The following is a 19,870-nucleotide window of genomic DNA, read 5'->3' on the forward strand; positions in this document are numbered from 1 at the left end:
TGTTAGTACCTGACACATACCAAACCAACAGCACACTTTCGTTATACATGTACAGAAATGCTGCTTAAAACACAATCCCAACAAAAATGAATGACCAGTACTCTTAAGCTGTAACTACAAACCGCTTACATGAAACTATTCCATTTCACAATACGAATTCATCAACACAAAGATTTTCATGCAATGAAATATTTTGGATAGTAGCATTTGACAATGTTACATCAAGGATAGACCTTACTGAAACTTACATCCAACAGATTATTCTGACATACTGCCAAAAACCTTTGCTGAAGCAATGCCAGTCTCTTACAAAGGAACTCAATGAATTATTCAGCTAATCACCCATGCAATATTCATGCATTTAGTCCTTAATATGGTACCTCATCTTTTCCTCTCCATTATGCAAAAAGATGCAAACATAGGTCCCAACAGTCTCCGTGCCAAACTGTTACTATGTTAATTAATCTCATATGCACTAACAGCTTGACTTTTCTAACCTATTGTGGAACATTACTGAAGCAACATAGTATAAAACAGCTTATCTGCAAATAACCACATGTAACAGGCAGAAATGATACCAAAAGTGCTTTAATTAATATTAATTCATCCCTGTATACTGCTCAAACAACAAGTGCTGCCACAATTAATCTGAACAAAGCTTGGCTTTACACACAGCCCATACAATAAAGGTATGTTTGGTAAACAAAATTACACTTTGCCTGCTATATACAAACTCTACATGCTTACTAACATTTCTGCAAGAAATGCAGAGTTTCTAAAATGATACAAAACCAAGTTACAGAACATACATGTTACTCGTAATTCAAACCATACATGTATACAAAAGTATTTACTACTAACCATTACATAAATTTCAACAATAAATATTAATTCTCCTCGTCATCTGTTCCAGTGAATACATTACATAAAACATCATGGCTCCAAAACCTAAAATCCTCTTTCCTCTGCACACACATTTTTCCTGAAACAAACTACGCCACTTCCAACCACAAGAACAGGATGTCGTCTCTTGAAAAACCATCACAATAACTTAGCAGAGATAGAATTATTTTGCTTTAATCAACTGTAATCACAACAAATTTCCTCATGCCATTTTCCTGAAACATAACATAACAGAGTTGCACTTGACGGAGTGTCATAACATGACTAACATTTCTCTGCTTCACCTGCAATATCTCTTATCACTGTAAGGCAGAAATTACATGCAAAGCAATAAGTTATACATACCACATAGGTAAACTTCCTCCTACTCATCGAAGACACAGCAGTAAACTAACCAAATTCTTTGACAGTTGCTCATCCTCACTCAGCAGCATACTGGCAATCATGTCATTTCAAACACAAAATACCATTTTTGCCATTTACCCTATGTTCACCTTAATGGATTGCAACACCTCACACACTGAAGCATCACAGGGTTGCACATGCAAAAACGTGTTACCTCCTTGATCTGCATCAATAACAACAAGGACAACTAACTGCAGGACAAGCACCACGCGAGGTCCTCCATGTCAGGAATCTATTTCACTGTGGTGCCACATGTGTAAATCTGGATCAGCCTGAATTCCTGCTCGTTCCAGGTATATAGGGTGGTACAAGCCAACAGGTTAGGATTTTGCACCACTGAAGCTCTGTACCAATTCATGCGGCAGCTCTTAGCAACCCATTATTCAGAGTGTTTTCAGAAGACACTACAGTGGGATCTACGACTTCCCACCAATATCCCGAGATGTACCTGTCGGCAACTATGAAGAATGCCCAACCACTGTCATTAGGAATAATCAGTGACCTTGTCTTCATATCTCACTGTCTTCATGTTCCCCTACATTTATTCATTGTGAATACCAGACAAATGCCTGTTAGTGACAGAAAAGGTGTTCTATTTTTACTGAGAAGAGTTTTGCCATTGTTATTAACTCTGTCCACTGTGGTCTTAATAAACTCTTGTTTTTGGTTACCTGTGTCTTCCTATTGCTTATGAAGCATCTTTCCATGGGAGATAATTGAATTTAGTCACTGCTGGTTGAACCATCCTTTCCTAAATGTATGTTTTCTGTTAACTTCCTGAACATTTACAGTCGTTCCTGTTGCTTCTGACATGCACATTGTAATACATCCTCCTTTATAGCCACAACCATTTCCCCTGAAAACAAATTAATACAGAGAGAGGCATACAAGAGGGTAATATACAACAGCGTAAAAGAACACTGTCATTCCATGTGCTAACCATTCAGCAATAATGAAACAAAAATTAAGCAATCCATAATGCAAGTGAATCATACCTCTCATGCCAATGATAAGCATTAACATAGCATGTCTGACTGAACCTCATACAACAAACCATGGAACCGAGCAACTACGCTCAAATGAAATTTATGCCACCACATGGGAGGCACTGTTCCAGTGTAACCAAACCAACAATGCTGTGATCATCTGAATCCTGAACATACATCTTTTCCATATGCTTCGAGCTTAATCACAGTGAATCTCATTATTCGCATTATGACTATTGATCCTAAGAGGCACAAGAAATATTACAGTATTAGCTGATACCACTGATGTGCGAAATTGACGAAATACATAACTCTACTCTGTAAAATAACACACACCTTCTGTAAGTCTAACAAATGCTCTCGAATACAGAAATACATTTAATGTTACTACAGAACAAGCATGCCCATTTCTGTTGGAGAAAAAAACACACACACACACACACACACACACACACACACACACACACACACACACACACACACACATTAAAACACTTCCGAGTATTGCCTCTAAGTTGCTGTTATGTTAGTAGTTCCTGAAACAACCGAAACGATTATGCACTTGCAAGTTATACAGAAAGCACAGTCTAAACACAATCGCAAGATAAACCAATCATTGAGACTCTCATACTATACCCACAAACCTATTAATCATAGTAGTCCATTTCACACCACCACTTCATTGACAATCACTTTCATTTGGCAAAGTTATGTCAAGTTTAGGCCTTAGTGATACATACATCCAACGGACTTTTCTTATATTAACACAACGTTGTCTCTTAGCACGGATGTCAACAAATTAGTCAGCAAATCATGCAAATAATACTCATGCAATGAGCAAATAATGCAGTACTTCATGTTTCAATCCATGTCACACAAAAAAATGCAGAGAGAGCTCCCAGTAGAACTGTGCATCCGACTGTACGTGTGTTATATACATTCTCATAAGCACGTAGGGCTGAACCCTGATTACATGGCATTACTAATGTAAGACAGGCTGAAACAGCATACCTTCAAAGAACCACATATAACAGGCAGAAACAGTACCAAAATGCTTGGCTTAATATTTATTAATCTCTGCACACTGCTCAAATGAACAAGTGCTCCCACAATTAACCCCAACAAAGCTTTACTTCACACAGTCAAATACAATAAGTGTTTGCTTATTTTACACACCCATTCATGCTTTGCATTCTATGGACCACTACAAATATTCTGTGTTAACCATTCTACATCTCTCCTCTCTTCACTCCAATCCTATAACCTACCAACATTTCACAGCACAACACTATGGAGTAACGTAAATCATGCATGCACTAATATTATTGCTGAAGTCATGAAAGATGGCAATTGAGTTTAGACTTGTTTTGCACATTTACGTCACGCATACTCCACCAACCAATAAGCATTCAGTAGAGTTTTCAGCACACTGCTATGTACATCATAGCAAGTACAAGCATTAAACAAGATCATAGTGAGTTATTCAGTGAATTTTTATCCCACTTGTTGTGAATTGTCATGTCTGATTGTGGCGGTAAGCAACAAATTCTGCACAAGCAAGTGAAAGACAACATTTGCAGAGTACACACTTTTTCAATTGCAGCGCACATTTATGTGCTTACCACAACTATTGACTGGAACTGACAATGGTGAAATCTCTGTCTACATCTCAAGCTGTATGAACTGGCATCATTCGTCGATCGGACTACAGATAAAACACACACTCACTGTACTTAAAACCGTAAGGAAATACAAAGTATTTTCAACTAAACATAATATAAATTTCAACCAACCGAATATATTAATTCTCCATGACACCTATTGCAACCAATACCTTACACACATCATCATGGCTCCGACAGCAATAGTCCTCTTTCCTCTGCACATTTGTCCTGAAACAAACCCTCCTCAAACCACCTAACGAACAAATCACAACAGAAGTGCACTTGATGGAGTGTCATAACATGACAAACTTTTCTGCTACATCTGCCATATCTCTTATCACTGTAAGTCACAAATTACATGCAATAAATTATACACCAACCTGGGAAAACCATTCTCCTAGTCATGAGACACATGCAGCAAAATAATAGAACTCTAACAGCTACTCACTCTCACCCAATAACTACTCAGTCCCCTTCTGGGGATTTCAAACACTACTATCATTTTTCTGCTGCTGTTCCAACTATTTTCCTCTACCACATGCTTTTTGGTAACTTCTCATACATTTGCAGTTGCTCCTGCTCCTTCCAACACGTATGTCGCAAAATAACAATCCATTACACTCACAACTAATTCCTATGAAAATAAAAATTAAAAATAAATCACTGGCGTGCACAAAAGGTCACCTATAATAGCACAAAAGAACATTGTTATTTCAGCTGTTATAATTCAGCAATAAAGCAAGAAAAATTCCACAATGCAAGTGTATCATACCTCTCATGTCAGTGAAGGACATTAGCATAGCATGTCTGACAACCTCATACAGCAAACCACATCACCAAGCAACCACACTGAAATCAAATTTGTTACCACATGCAAGTCACTGTTTCAGTACAATAAAACAGTGGTTTACCAAATGCTCTTATGAACTGCATCTTGAACATACATCCATTCCAAATACTTGATAATGAAGTACAGTGAAACTACTGATTCACATTACAACTATTCATGCTAATAGACAAGCAAACATTACAGTGTTTATAAATACCACTGATGGTGCAGAACTAATGAAACTAACCTCTATACTCTGTTCAGTAACATACAACAATCAACTATTCTGAAATACTGCCGAATATTTCAATACTACAACAGTAGTATGCTGTCACTTACGGGTTCAATGAATTACTAAAAATATTCTTTGTTAACAAACCTGCATTCTCCTCTTCACCCTCTGACACTCACTCCAATCCATTACTCTGCACCCTACTGGCTAGCTCTATTTTGCAACATGACACTACGAATGGTGTACCATTCACTATACATGAAATACCATTAGACAAAATCAAGGAACACAATCTACATATTATATTCACTGTAATTAAAACCATACGTAAATACCAGGGTGGACCAGGTAGAAGTGGCCTGGATGATTAGATACATCTTGAGGTATATTTGTGGTAGCATTAACTGAGGAGAAAATAACCTATACGTACTTCCAATAAAATCGGATATATGCCCATACAGCTGGAAAGGCCTTTGAGTGAACTTACACAAACTTCAGACCTGACAGATGTTATAAGAGGTCATTCTGGTAGTGGAAATAGCTGGCCATCCATGTCACCTGATCTGTTAGTGTGCGATACCTTTGCATAGCAAGCCATCAAGTCTAAGGTGTATCACAACAACCCTCATTGCCTTCAAGAACTGCAGCAGAATATTTTGAATGAGACTGCAGCCATTCCAACAGTCCAGCTTTGATTCACCTTCAGATACTTGCTGACCAGAACCCAAAATCGCATAAAGATTAATCGTGGTCACTTTACACATCTGTTATAGTGAAGTTAGTACTGCATTTCCATTCCTCTTGTGTGCTTCTTAGTGCCCTGGAATTCTGTTCTTTGCCCCAATTTTATTTGCTCCACTATCTACAAAATATTTACATCACATGAATATCAGCTTCAGCCCAATATATTGATTCTCCATGACACCTGTAGTGACCAACACATTAAATAAAGCAATATGGCTCCAACAGCAATTGTCATATTTTTTCTGCACACACATTTGTCCTGAAACAAACTCCACCACTTCCAAAAACAAAAACTGGATACTGCCTAATGAGAAACTATCAGTGCACCTTAATAGGCAAAGAATCTTTTTGTTTTAATAAACAGCAATCACAATCGATTTCCTCATGCCACTTCACTGAAAGAAATCATAACAGAGCTGCACTTTATGGAGTGTCATAACACGACTAGCTTTTCTGCTTCGTCTGCAACATCTTGTATCACTATCAGGATGAAATTACATGCAATGGACAAATTATACAATCCATCTGGGAACACATTCTCAAAGTCACAAATAACGCACAAAACTAACGAAGCTCATTGGCAACTATTCATCCTTTTTCAACTGCAGCTGCTCAATCTCCTTCCTGTCATTTTAAACTCTTACTATCATTTTGCTGCCGCTGTTCCAATTATTCTCCCCTAAATGTATGTTTTTTGGTGACTTATCAAATATTTGCAGTTGCTCCTGGTCCTTTCAATGTGTACATAAAAACACAGCCTTCCATCACAACCACCTCTGAAAATAAATGAATAGAGAATGATCTGTACTAAAGGGTAGTACACAACTGCATAGAAGAACACTGCCAATTCAGCTCTTAACAATTCAGAAATAATGCAAAAAAATTAACCAATCCATAATGCAAGTGTATTATACCTATCACTCCCAATGATAAGACATTAGTATAGCATGTCAGACAAACTCATACAACAAATCACTTAACGAAGTAAGCATGCTCAAATCAAGTTTATGATACCACACTGAAGGCAAAGTTTATGAACAGTAAGCTTAACCAATGTTGTGACCAACTGAATCCTAAACATACATCCTTTCGAAATGCTTCAAAATGAAGCACAATGAATCTCATCATTCACATTATGACTATTCCATCGTAAAAGGCAAAATAAATATTACATTGTTAACTATTTATTCCACCAATGATATCCTGATAATTTTTCCCTTACATCATAAATGTTTTAGATAATGTTTTGCCCTAACTGCTACAACTAGTACCTGCTGATATATTCATATTTGCTTAGGTTGCTCCTAACTCTTTGGAAACAGGTGCTCAGTAATTTAATCATTTCATATCCACTATCTGGGTACAAATTTGTGACAGTATTACATAATGGTGCTACATACAACATTAATTTCTTATAACATTAGAAACCACTTCAGTCACTCAAAATACTCATTCTGCAAAAATGACCACTTATGAAATATAACAAGGAAAATAATCAATTTTTGCTAAAATAATTTAATTGGGATACATAAAAGTATCTACTCACCGAGTGGTGGCAAAACACACACATAAAAGAAGTTTATAATTAGACAAGCTTTCAGAACCATTCGGTTCTTTTTCAGGCAGAAGGGTTGGAGGGAAGAAAGAGAGGCAATGAGAAATGACTGGAAAGGCCTAGAAAAAGAGGTGGATTTTGGGAAAGACACCCAGAACTGCAGGTTAGTGTGGACTTACTGGACAGGTGAGAAGGAAAGAGTCGTTTTCCTTCACCCCTCTTCCTTTCCTTTCAACCCTTCTGCATGAAAAAGTAGTCACTCTCTCCAAAAGCTAACCTAATTATAACCTTTTATGTGTGAGTGTACTGCCACCACTTCGTGAGTAGGTATTTTTTATCAATCCAAGTACGTTATATTTTTTATAGTAGCATCTAACAACATTTGATCAAGTTTAGGGCTTACAGATAAATATATCCAAATGATTATTCTTACATCAACACACTGATATTAACACTATAAAAGCAATGTCTTCTCTTAGCATGGATCTCTATGAACTATTTGGCAAATCACCCATACAATATTTGTGAACTGAACCTTTAATGTGGTACATCATCACTTTCCCTCCATCAGGCAGAAAGATGCAGCAGTATATCCCTATAGTACTCTGCGGCAAACTGTTCATATGTTAATCACATTCGTTGCTATGTTAATCACATTCTCACATGCACAAATGTCTTGAAATTTCTAACCTGACTACACAATATTATGGAAGTAGCATAGGCTGCAACATGCTTTAGTTAAAATACTTTAACAACAACTGCTGTCACAATTAATCTGAATGAAGCATTGCTTTACATGATGCAAAATACAATTAATGTCTGCTTTTCAAACAAAATTACACTCCCTCATTAGTATAAACAAACGCTACATGCTTACCAGCATTTCTGCAAATTCCCCATTCCATGATGTGTGTTCAATGGATTAGTAGAAATATTCTGTGTCAGCAACCTGCATCACTTCTCTTCTCCCACCTACACTAACACTCTTCAACCTACAGGCTACTTATATTTCACAGCATGACACTATGAATGGAAGTATTATACATTTGCATGCAGTAATATTAGGACAAATCAAGTTACATAATCTACATGTAATGCACATTGTAATTAAAACAAAAGATAAATATAAAATATTTACTACTAAAAATCACATAACTTGTAATTTCAGTCAAATATATTGATTCTCCATGTTATCTGTTTCAACCAATACATTACATAAAACAACACGTCACCAACTTGCCTCACAAACATTGGTCCTGAAATGAACTATGCCACTTCCAACTGCAAGAAAGTTGATACAGACTAATGAAAAACCAACTTCATTGGAACCATTTGCTTTTTAAGTAAATGAATACAGACTGACTCACACAAAAGGTTTATATAAAACTGCATGAAAGACCAGTGTCAATTCAACTGTTAACCATTCAAAAATAATACAAGAAAAAGTAACCAATCCATAATGCAAATATATCATACCTCTCACACCAGTGAAGGATATTAGCACAGCATGTCTGACTGAACCCCATACAGCAAACCACATAACCAAGCAAGCATGCTCAAATCTAATTTATGCCACCACACAGACAGCACAGTTTAACAAGAAGCTTAACTAATGCAGTGAACAACAGAATTTTGAATGTAGATCCTTTCCAAACACTTCAAACTAAAGCACCGTGAACCTCTTCATTCACATTATGACTATTCATCATAAGAGGCATAACAAATATTTAAGTGTTAGCTAAAGCCATTAATGGTTCAGAATTAATGAAACACTTGCCTCTATTCTACCTTGTAAAACCCAACACCTTTTTCAAGTCTAACTCACACTCAGATGCGGCCAAACATTTCACTCATACATCAGTATGATACCACTCACGTGTGAGCCACCTACACTATTATTTATCACAATTACACAGATCTTTCATCACCAGTGCCTAAAGGCAGTCTTCTACTACTACTATCCACACTGCAAGTATTTCAAAATCACTTTACACAAATCACCCACGTCTTTTCCAAAATGAGCTATTGTTTCCAACACCTCTTTGCCTCTATTCCTGTTGGGAGAGAGAGAGAGAGAGAGAGAGAGAGAGAGAGAGAGAGAGAGAGAGAGAGAGAGAGAGAGAGAGAGAGAGAGAATATGCTGTTTGCACAGAGACCAACGCAGTGGACTGCAATCAATGAAACAACAGCACACAACATTGTCACAACTACAATTATCAATGAATTTGATCAAGCTTTTACGACATCATCCAGGTATTCTGAAAACGATAAGTCATCAACACACCCACCTAATATCACACACCTGCTGCACACTATATCAATTACTAACTGTTTCTACCAATACTTACAAAATGAAGGAACAGCAGTTTCTACTCAATGACAATCTTTGCAAAAACAGACATAATGTCTTATGGGATAACAGCAATCAGTGATTTTATAATGTCACTTAAAATCCATCTTGATTGCTACGTCACATAGCATGTGAAAGTTGGTGGATTTGGACGGGTTACTCCTGTAACTGAAATATCAGAACTGAAGCTGGTTCTGAATGAACCGAAACTGGCCATTTAAAAAAATTATGCAATGAAGACTGTTTTTAAGTGACAATGACAATCTGATGATGATTTTCCTAAGATTATTTATGCTTTAGATAATGCTTCATCCTAGTTGCCATTACTAGCATCTGCTGATATATTCTCATCTGCTTTGATGTCTTCTAACTCTTTGAAAACAGGTGTTCAGTAATTATGTCATCATTCATGGCCACTATGTGGGTACATATTTGTGAAACAATCATCAAATGGTACCACATATAACACGCATTTCATATGACATTAAAAACCACTAGATTCCCTCAAAGGACCCATCCCACAAAAATGAGTATTGTAAAGAATGCCACATTTGCCCTAAATACAGTTAAATATCACATCACTGCAATAATGTACTCACTAAAACATTTCTGACCATTCCCTCTCAGCTGCTGCTATGTTATTAGTACCTAACACACACCAAAATGAGCGCACTTGCAGGTTATACAGATACAGAAAGGCCACTCCAAACACAATCCAAGATAAAATGACAAACTTTCATGCTGTAGCTACAGTCTCATTAGATGATACTATTCCAGTTGACACTAACAACTTCATGCACTAAAATCACCTGCCATTTTCCTTCACCCTTCTTCCTTTCCCTCCATCCCGAGAATGAGCCACTGACTTCAAAAGCTTCCATGCATAATACCTTTTTTGTACAAATGTTATCCTGCTTGTACTTTGTGAATAGATTTTTCATCTATCCAATTACATTATATTTTGTATAGTAGCACCTAATAATGTTATGTCAAGTTTAAGCCTTAATGGTACGTATGTCCAACAGATTATTCTTATTTTAATACACTGACATTAACACTGTAAATCTCTTAGCATGAATCTTTATGAATTATTCGGCAAATCATCCCCACAACATTTGTGCATGTAACTTTTAATGTGATATATCATAATTTCCTCTCCATCATGCGAAGAGGTGCATACATAGCTTTCAATAGTGCACTGTGCCAAACTGTTCCTATGTTAATCGCATTCCCATATGCACTAACAGCTTGACACTACTAAGCCTGAAACAACTTAACTGCAAAGACCCACATGTAACAAGTACAAATTGTACCTAAACCCTTTAATTTATCTTAATACAACTTTGTAACACTGCTCAAGCAGTTAGTCCCACTGTAACTAACCCAAACAAAGCACTACTTACCACATAACAAACTTCAATTAATATCAAAATTTCTGAACAAAAATGCATTGTGTGCTTAGTATGTACATACTCCACATGCTTATCAACATTTCTGCAAACACTTTGTGCAGACTCCCCATTCCACGATTTGTGTTTAGTGGATTACTAGGAATATTCTGTGTCAATCAATCTGCATTATTTCCCTCCTGCAGTCACCTCATTTATCACTCTTCACCCTACAGGCTACCTATTCTTCACAGCATGACACTATGAATGGAAGTAATACACATTATGCATGCACTAGTATTAGAAAAAACAAGTCACATAATCTACATGTTACAGTCATTGTAATTAAAACACTTGATAAATACTTACTACTAAACGTCACATAAATTACAAGTTCAGCAAAATTATTTTCTCTGTGACACCTGTTTCTAACCAATACATTACATAAAATGTCAAGGCACCAGTAGCAGCAGTCCTCTTTTTCTCAGCACAAACATTTGTCCTGAAAGAAACTATGCCACTTCTTAATGCAAAAAAGTGGACACAGACTAATGAAAAATCATCACAATATCTTGGCAGAAAATGAATCATTTTACTCTGGTCAACTGCCCTCACAAACAATTTCCTTATGCCATTTCATTGTAACAAACCACAGCACAGCTGCTCTTGTTGGAGCATCATAAGATTAATGACATTTCTGCTTTGTCTGCAACATCTGGTATCACTATAAGGATGAAATTACATGCAGTGTGACAAATTATACACATGACCTGGTTACAAATTCTCACTATCACAGATGACACAACAGGAAACTAACCAAACAGTTTGACAGCTTCTAATTCTCCTCCAACTGCATCCTGCTCAATCCCCATCTTTTTCAAACTCATTATCGTTTTGGAACAGTTCTTACAACTATTATTTTCTAAATGTACATTTTTTGATAAATTCTAAAATATATGCAGTTTTTCCTGCTCCTTACAAGACATATATCATAATGCAGCCTTAAATTTTAACTACAACCATTGCCTCTGAAAATAAATGAATACAGTGTGATCCATACAAAACGATCATATACAACTGCATCAAACAACATTCATTTCAGTTGTCAACAACTCAGCAAAAATACAAGGAAAATTATCCATACTGCAAGTATATCAAGTCCCTCATGCCACTGATGCGCATTAGCATGCACGTCAGACTGAAGCAAATCAAGTAACCAAGAAAGAATGCTCATAGCAAATTTGTGACACCACATGGAAGGCACCTTTTCAGTGCAATAAAACCAGAGGCTCAACCAATGCTGTGACCAACTGAATCTCAAACGTACATCCTTTCCAAATGCTTGAAACTTAAGCACAGTGAATCACATCATTCACATTATGACTGATCATCCTAAGAACCACAAGAAATATTATAGTGTTAGCTGATGCTACTGATGTGCAGAATTAATGGAACACATACCATTACTTCATTCAGTAACATACAACTCCTTCTGTAACTCAGACCAGTACCCTCAACTACAGTCAAACATTTCAACACTACATCAGTACGACGTACTCTCCTGCGACTATCCTACAATTCCTACTTCAATTACCCAGTATGACATTGATCTTTGGGCATCAATGCCTGAAGGCAGTCTATAACAATTACAACTACCTGCACAGCCAACATTTCAAAGCCATTATTCACACACCGCCAATGTTCTTGAAACAGTTAGGTACATTTCCCAAAACCTCTTGTATTCTCAACAGTTAATCAATCAATAATTCAATTCACAGCCCTCTGCTAACCATTATGTATGGGTCTCAAGAAACATGGCCAGTCTGGTGGACGATGCGAGAGATGCTAAAGAAGGGTTTACATAGAGACCAACACATTACACTGCAGTCCATAAAACAGCAACATACAAAATAATCACAACTACAAGTAGCATGTTGTAGCGGTTCCCCTACTTTGCTTCTTTGTTTGTTGTCCTCACTGTCAAAGTCCTGGTTGGGGGGGGGGGGGGGGGGGGGGGAAGGTGGACGTGCAGTACTGTCCACTGTAAATGATGTAGCCGACAGATGCACAGCTGCGTTTCAGTCTTATTTTCACTTTTCCCAACCCCCCCAATAATACACTGTTATATATGGCCAATGCACTACTGTTCAACTTTCAATAAGCCTCATTACTAGTTTGCAGGTGAATCTCCACATACTGCTGCAATAGTTTACTACTGAACATCTACAAGCAGTAAAAACCTTACCACGAAGTTCACAGTTCTTGAAGAATAGAACAGTACTTATGGAGCAGACACTGTCATTGTTTTTAACATATAGCCTAACTGTGTAACACTTATTTCACAGTTAGGTTGAAGCATTGTTGTTGTTCTAACCAACACAGGTTTCTCTTCTGAAACTTGGCCATGGACTCACTATCTTGGGACCAAAAATCAGGCCCTTATATATCCTCACAATAATAGATGCTTAAGCTACACATTGTTCGATGTTTAATTTACAGAAATCACAATTAAAACTTAACTAATTAAATTAAATGAATACATCTAAAGAGTGCATCTTTAACTGTTTCTTCTACTACAAGGTTTAGGACGAATTATTTGTTGAAATGATTAACAAATATCATTACACAAACAATACTTTTGACAAAACTTAATTACTTTGCAATTAATTAAGGGCTGGCTTTGCTAACATTTTCATACAGAGCCAAATGAATAAAGAATGCTACTGTTTCGTGTTCCGAATGTTTATAACTATTACAGAATATATATTTGTTTCTACATCAACTACAGAATTTAAGTTATGAAACTATTACTGATTTCACCCTGTAACAAAGGATACCATCTATTAATAGTCGAAATTAATTAGAACATCAATTACATACATAAAAATAAGCACATGATTTGATCTGGTGTTTTATTCTTTAAGACTGAGGGCTAAATGTCCTCTTATGAAAATGCAGATTATATTCACATATGTTAATGGTACTTAATTTTAAAAAAGGGGGGGGACGAATTTTAAGGAGGCAGATGGCAAAACAAGAGGGGAAGTAAAAACATCCCACCTTGCTTCATCAGAAGATCAACTTGTAATGGGACATCCTAGTCTAGCATTACTTCTCCTAGGCAGTAGTCATCGATACCTGAATTATTTTTCAAATTTTGGACAGGTTAATATTATCTCTATTGCTTTTCTGAATACTTTCATATGATTTTATACACAGTATCTTATATCTGAAGTTCAGTTTTATGAAAACGAATTACTTTATAAAATATTTTAGTTTCAATGTTGTAATCAATAAAAACTAGTTCTGAATGTACAGTTAAAATTATTTTTTTAGAAACATTTGAAATTATGAATAATTTGCACACTTAAAATTTCTATTATCAAATACACAATCCTTTATTGTTTTCTTTGTTTACTTCTGGAATCATTTATGAAGTAATAATAAAAATTAGTAACATAAACAACTACATTTAGTAAGAAAAATTGTAAACCCTTTGGAATATTGTTATTTGCACAGAGAGTGAGATTTGGAAGCTTGCCTCTGTTGTGATCAGTTGTATTTTTTGTACAATAGGTCTGAAACAATGTCATTTTGGCTTTGTTAATGTGATAAATCAAAATACTGTGTGATATGCTAAAATGTGAGAAAATAAGTGGAAAATATATTTACATAAAAAATTCAACAACAATCTTCCAATTTATTTAGTGAGGACCTGACGTTAGATTTTCAGCTTAAAGAACCGGACACCTAGACAAGAAGAACTGGAGTCATCTCAAGATGACAAGCTAAGTAAACTTGAAAATTTATTGTAATCTTTGCTCCTCTCAAATCTTAATAAAAGAATTTGCATGTTAATTACTTGGACTGGGCATTGTTCAATATGGACAATAGATGGAAGAAGGAAGGAGGGAGGACATTACAAACTGCTCACACCAACAGTAGAACAGAATTATACCTTTTAGCACATCATCTAGTTAGTCCTCCAAGGCAAAAATCAGCAACACACAAACATAGCATCACATGACTGCTTCACACTATAGCAATTACATAATGTTTCTACCAGTACTTACAAAACAAAAGCAAAGCAGTTGCTACTTATTCCACCAATAACTACCTTATGACATTTTTCCTTACATAAGTACAGATTTAGATAATGCTTTGTCCTAGCCGATATAACTAGCACCTGCTCCTATGGTCACATTTGCTTTGGTCTGTTCTAACTCTTGGAAAACAAGACTTTCAATAATTGCCTTAATCACTTCATGTCCACTAGGTGGCTACAAACTTGTGGAACGATCACCAAAGGGCAGCACATACAACATTCTTCTCACATCACATTACAAACCATTAAATTTGTTCAAAGTACACATTCCACAACCGTTACTCAAACTATGCTACACTTGACCTCCATACAGGTATATCCAAATCACTGCTATCTGTAAAGGAAATACACTAAACTCTTGCTAACACGGCCCTCAGTAGTCTGGCCTCTCAGTAATCCGGCACATTTCCAGCTTCTAGTCGTTCAATCTGAAATGACACCTACAGTAATGAAATTTTGTCTGCAACCATGTTATTAGTTAATTATAATGTTTAACATTCCTGTACACTTTGAAACTGTGGCTTTCCTTATGGATCATTATCGTGGCTTCTAAAGGGAACCACATTATGCTAAACCACAAGCAGAAACTCAAAACTATTGTTGCTGATAACTGTGTTGGACGAGCAACTATTTATGACCAAACTTTAGCAGAAAAGGGGTAATCATAAGCTCACAGGAAAGTTATGATGGAACTAATGAAGAAGAGGGCATACAAAGAGAGAACCTGAGAATAAAACAAACTGGAGACATTTTTCTGGAGTACATTATGCATCAATCAGAAACATGGCAGGACTTATGAAATGCTTGTAAAGCCATTGTGTGATGAAGCATACTACCATTGCTTATCATCACAGTGACAACCAAAACTTTGGGACATGTTTTATAGTGAATGTCTAGTGATACTAACACGTGTACACACACAAGGACAAAACTTTTCTGTAAAAATTAATGTATCTTTTTATTTCATAAAGTACAATCCCTATGTGTTTATAATAAATTTTAGACATTCTCTATAATCCGACACTTCCACTAAACCAGCGCCCATATGTACAAGGGATGGCCGATTTAGCAAGAGTCTAGTGTACTCAACTCATTAAAATAGTTTTTACAATTCCCTCTCACCTGCTGTTATGTTATTAGTATCTGACACATATCAAACCAACGACACACTTTCAAGATATACATGTACAGAAAGACCACTGAAAGCACAACCCCAACATGACCCTGTTAGTGAGACTCTTACCCTGTAACTACAACCTGGTTACACGATACTCTTCCTTTTCACTACACTACTTCGTCAACACTAAAAATGTTTTCATGCAACAAAATGGCATACTTTGAATAGTAACATTTTGAAATGTTAGGTTAAGTTCAGGCCACACTGAAACATACATTCAAAAAATTATTCTCATATTAACACACACACACACACACACACACACACACACACACACACACACACACACACACACACACACACACACACCAAACTTTGCAAAAGCACAGTCAGTCTCTTACCATGGAACTCAATGAATTATTCGGCAAATCACCCATGCAACATTCATGCACTGAGCCTTTAATGTGGTTCATCTTTTCCTTTCGATTGTGCAAAAAGATGTAGATATCACTCCCAATAGTCTCTGCAGCCAACTGTTCCTATGTTATTCACACTTTCATATGCACAAAGAGTGAAACATTTGTAACCCAAATGCACAACATTACTAATGTGATACAGGCTGAAACAGCATAACTGCAAACAACCACATATAACGGAACGAATGATACCAAGACCCTTCAGTTAATACATGCCTGAAACCCCTGCTCAAACAAGTGCTGCCACAATTAACATGCTTCACACATAGCCAAATGCAATTATGTCTGCTTTTCAAACAAAAATACTCTCTCTCCTTAGTATATAAAAACTCTACATGCTTACCAATATTTCTTCGAACAATGCATACTCCTCATTCCTTGATTTACATTCAACTGTAATCAAAGCCATTGTTAAATACAGGACGGAGCAAATGAAAGTGGCCCGGAAGATTTGAATGTTTCACCATATATTTGTAGCAACATTAACGAAGGGGGAAATGATCTACAGCTATTGCCAACAGGATGGAAAAATGCCTGTACCACCAGATGTACCTTGTAGCTTATTTACACTAGCTTCACACCTGACTGATGTTATCAGAGGTCAGTCCAGTCATGAAAAAAGCTCGTCACTGCTGTCACCTAATCACGACAGTGGGCGATAACTTTGTGTAGTGAGCCATCAAGTGTAAGGTACATCACAACAACCCCCATAGTCTTAAAAACTTCAGAAGAACATTTCTGACGAGACTGCAGCCATTCCAGCAGTACAGCTTTGACTCGCCTTCAGCAACTTCCTAACCAGGATCCAAAAATGCAGATATCTGCTACAGTCAAGTTAGTACTGAATTTCCATTCTTTTAGGACTCTTAGTACCCTGGAATTCTGTTCTTCGGTACACTTACTTGCTCCATCATCTACAAACCATTTACATCATCATATAAATATCAACTTCAGCCAAATGTATTAATTATCCATGACACCTGTTGCAACCAATACAATAGACAAAACATCATCGTTTTAATAGCAATTGTCCTCTTGCCTCTGCACACATTTGTCCAGAAACAAACTCTTCTACTTCCAATGACAAAACTGGATTTTGCCAAACGAAAAACCATCAGTATACTTTAACAGACACAATCATTTCGCTTTAATCAACAGCAATCACAATCAATTTCCTCGGGCCTCTTCACTGAAACAAATCACAATGGAGTTGCACTTGACGGAACTTCATACCATGAGTAAATTTTCAACCCCTTCTCCTTTCTCCACTCACTCCAATCCCTCACTCTGCAACCTACATGCTACCTCTACTTCACAGCATGACACTATCAATGGAGTAACATACACTCATACATGAACTACCATTAGACTAAATCAGGTAAAACAATGTACATATTAATCTCAATGTAATTTAAACCGTAGGTAAATACAGGGTGGAGCAAATAAAAGTGGCCTCAATGACTGGATACATTTCGACGTATGTTTGTAGCAGCATTAACTGGGCAGAATTGACGTCCATTTCCAGGGTGGGGTAAGTGCTCATAGAGCTTGACAAATCTTGGCACACACTTATTGATCGGAGGTTAGTTTAGTCGCAGAACTAGCTCGCCACTTACGTCACATGGTTTTTCAGTGTGTGATAGCAATGCATAGCAAGCCATCAAGTCCAAGATGTATCACACAAACCCTCATAGTCTTCAATACTGCAGCAGAATATTTTGGATGAGATTGTAGCTGTTTCATCAATCCAGCTTTAATCCACCTTATGCGACATGCTATCAGGATCGACAAATGCAAAAAGATTAATTGTGGTAACTTAACATCTGCTATAGTCATTAGAACTGAATTTCCATTCCTCTACTGTGATTCTTTGTTCCCTGAAACTCAGTTCTTCACGTCACTTATTTGCTCCAACATGTACAAATCATTTATTACATTATCATGTAAATATCAATTTCAGGCAAATATACTAATTCTCCATAACACCTGTTGCAACCAACACATTACATAAAACATCATGGCTCCAACAGCAGCAGTCCTCTTTCCTCTGGACCCATTTGTACTGAAACAAACTTTGCCACTTCCAACCACAAAAACTCTATACTGCCTAATGAAAATCTTTACTATACCCTAGCAGAGAATGAATCATTTTGATTTAATCAACGGCAGTCACGATCTATTTCCTCATGCCTCTTCACTAAAACAAATCACACCAGAAGAGTGTCGTGAACATGAGCAACCTTTCTGCTTCATCTGCAACATCTTGTATCGCTATAAGGATGAAACTACATGCAATGCAACAAATTATACACATGATCAGAGTACAAAGTCTCACAGTCACAGGTAACACAAAAGCAAACTCTCTGACAGCTTCTCATCCTCCTCCCGCATCCTGCTGAATCTCCTTTCCGTCTTTACAAAATCATACTATCATTCTGATGCAGCTGTTCCAACCATTATCTTTTAAATTCATGTTTTTTGATAACTTCTTGAATATTTGCTGCTGTTCCTGCTCCTTCCAGTAGATATATCTTAACATATCCTCCCATTGTAAACACAACCATTTCCTCTGAAAATAAATTAATACAGTGCAACTCATACAAAAGAGTCATATATAACTGGATAAAATAACACTTATTCCAGCTGTTAACGATTCAGCAATAATGCAAGAAAAAAAGCAATCCATAATGCAACTGTATCATGCCTCTCATGCCAGTGTTGCATAGCATAGTGTGTTTGACTGTATGTCATACTCACCAACGAATCCATAATGCAAGTGCATTGTAACTATCAGGCCAGTGATTGACATTAGCATACCATTTCTGACTGGACCTCATACAAAAAAGCATGGGACCAAGCAAGTAAGCTCAAATAAAAATTGTACCTGCACATGGACGCACTATTTCTGTGTAATAAAACCAGGGACTTAACCAATGGTGTGATCAACTGAATCCTGAACATGCATCCTTTCCATATGCTTCAAAATTAAGCACAGTGATTACATACCTCTACTCTGCTAAATAACACACCTTCCGTAGCTCAAAAACAGTAACACATTTAATGTTACCACAGTATGATGCCACTCACCTGTGACTGTCCTCAACCATGCTATATGT

General features: G+C 36.7%; 2 long non-coding RNA genes across 31 annotated transcripts in view; one reads left to right on the plus strand and one right to left on the minus strand.

The window, feature by feature from the left end:
• The window catches only part of LOC126283964 (uncharacterized), a 26,092-nt gene extending 14,522 nt beyond the window's left edge, over positions 1-11,570 (plus strand). Inside the window, exon 2 of the long non-coding RNA XR_007551419.1 lies at positions 10,053-11,570. This is a non-coding gene — a long non-coding RNA (uncharacterized LOC126283964). The remainder of the gene's footprint in view (positions 1-10,052) is intronic.
• Positions 1-19,870, minus strand: part of LOC126283963 (uncharacterized) — a 92,997-nt gene that overhangs the window by 37,565 nt on the left and 35,562 nt on the right. For 17 of the 30 annotated variants that reach the window (XR_007551413.1, XR_007551392.1, XR_007551396.1 and 14 more), the window contains 2 exons: positions 4,407-4,592; positions 1,980-2,164 (listed from right to left, as the gene is read on the minus strand). The exons of 1 other annotated variant lie outside the window; for it this stretch is intronic. This is a non-coding gene — a long non-coding RNA (uncharacterized LOC126283963). 12 more of the 30 variants (XR_007551388.1, XR_007551398.1, XR_007551387.1 and 9 more) reach the window with 11 other exon arrangements.

This window comes from Schistocerca gregaria, chromosome 8 (genome assembly GCF_023897955.1).
Source record: "Schistocerca gregaria isolate iqSchGreg1 chromosome 8, iqSchGreg1.2, whole genome shotgun sequence".
Taxonomy (NCBI): Eukaryota; Metazoa; Arthropoda; class Insecta; order Orthoptera; family Acrididae; genus Schistocerca; species Schistocerca gregaria.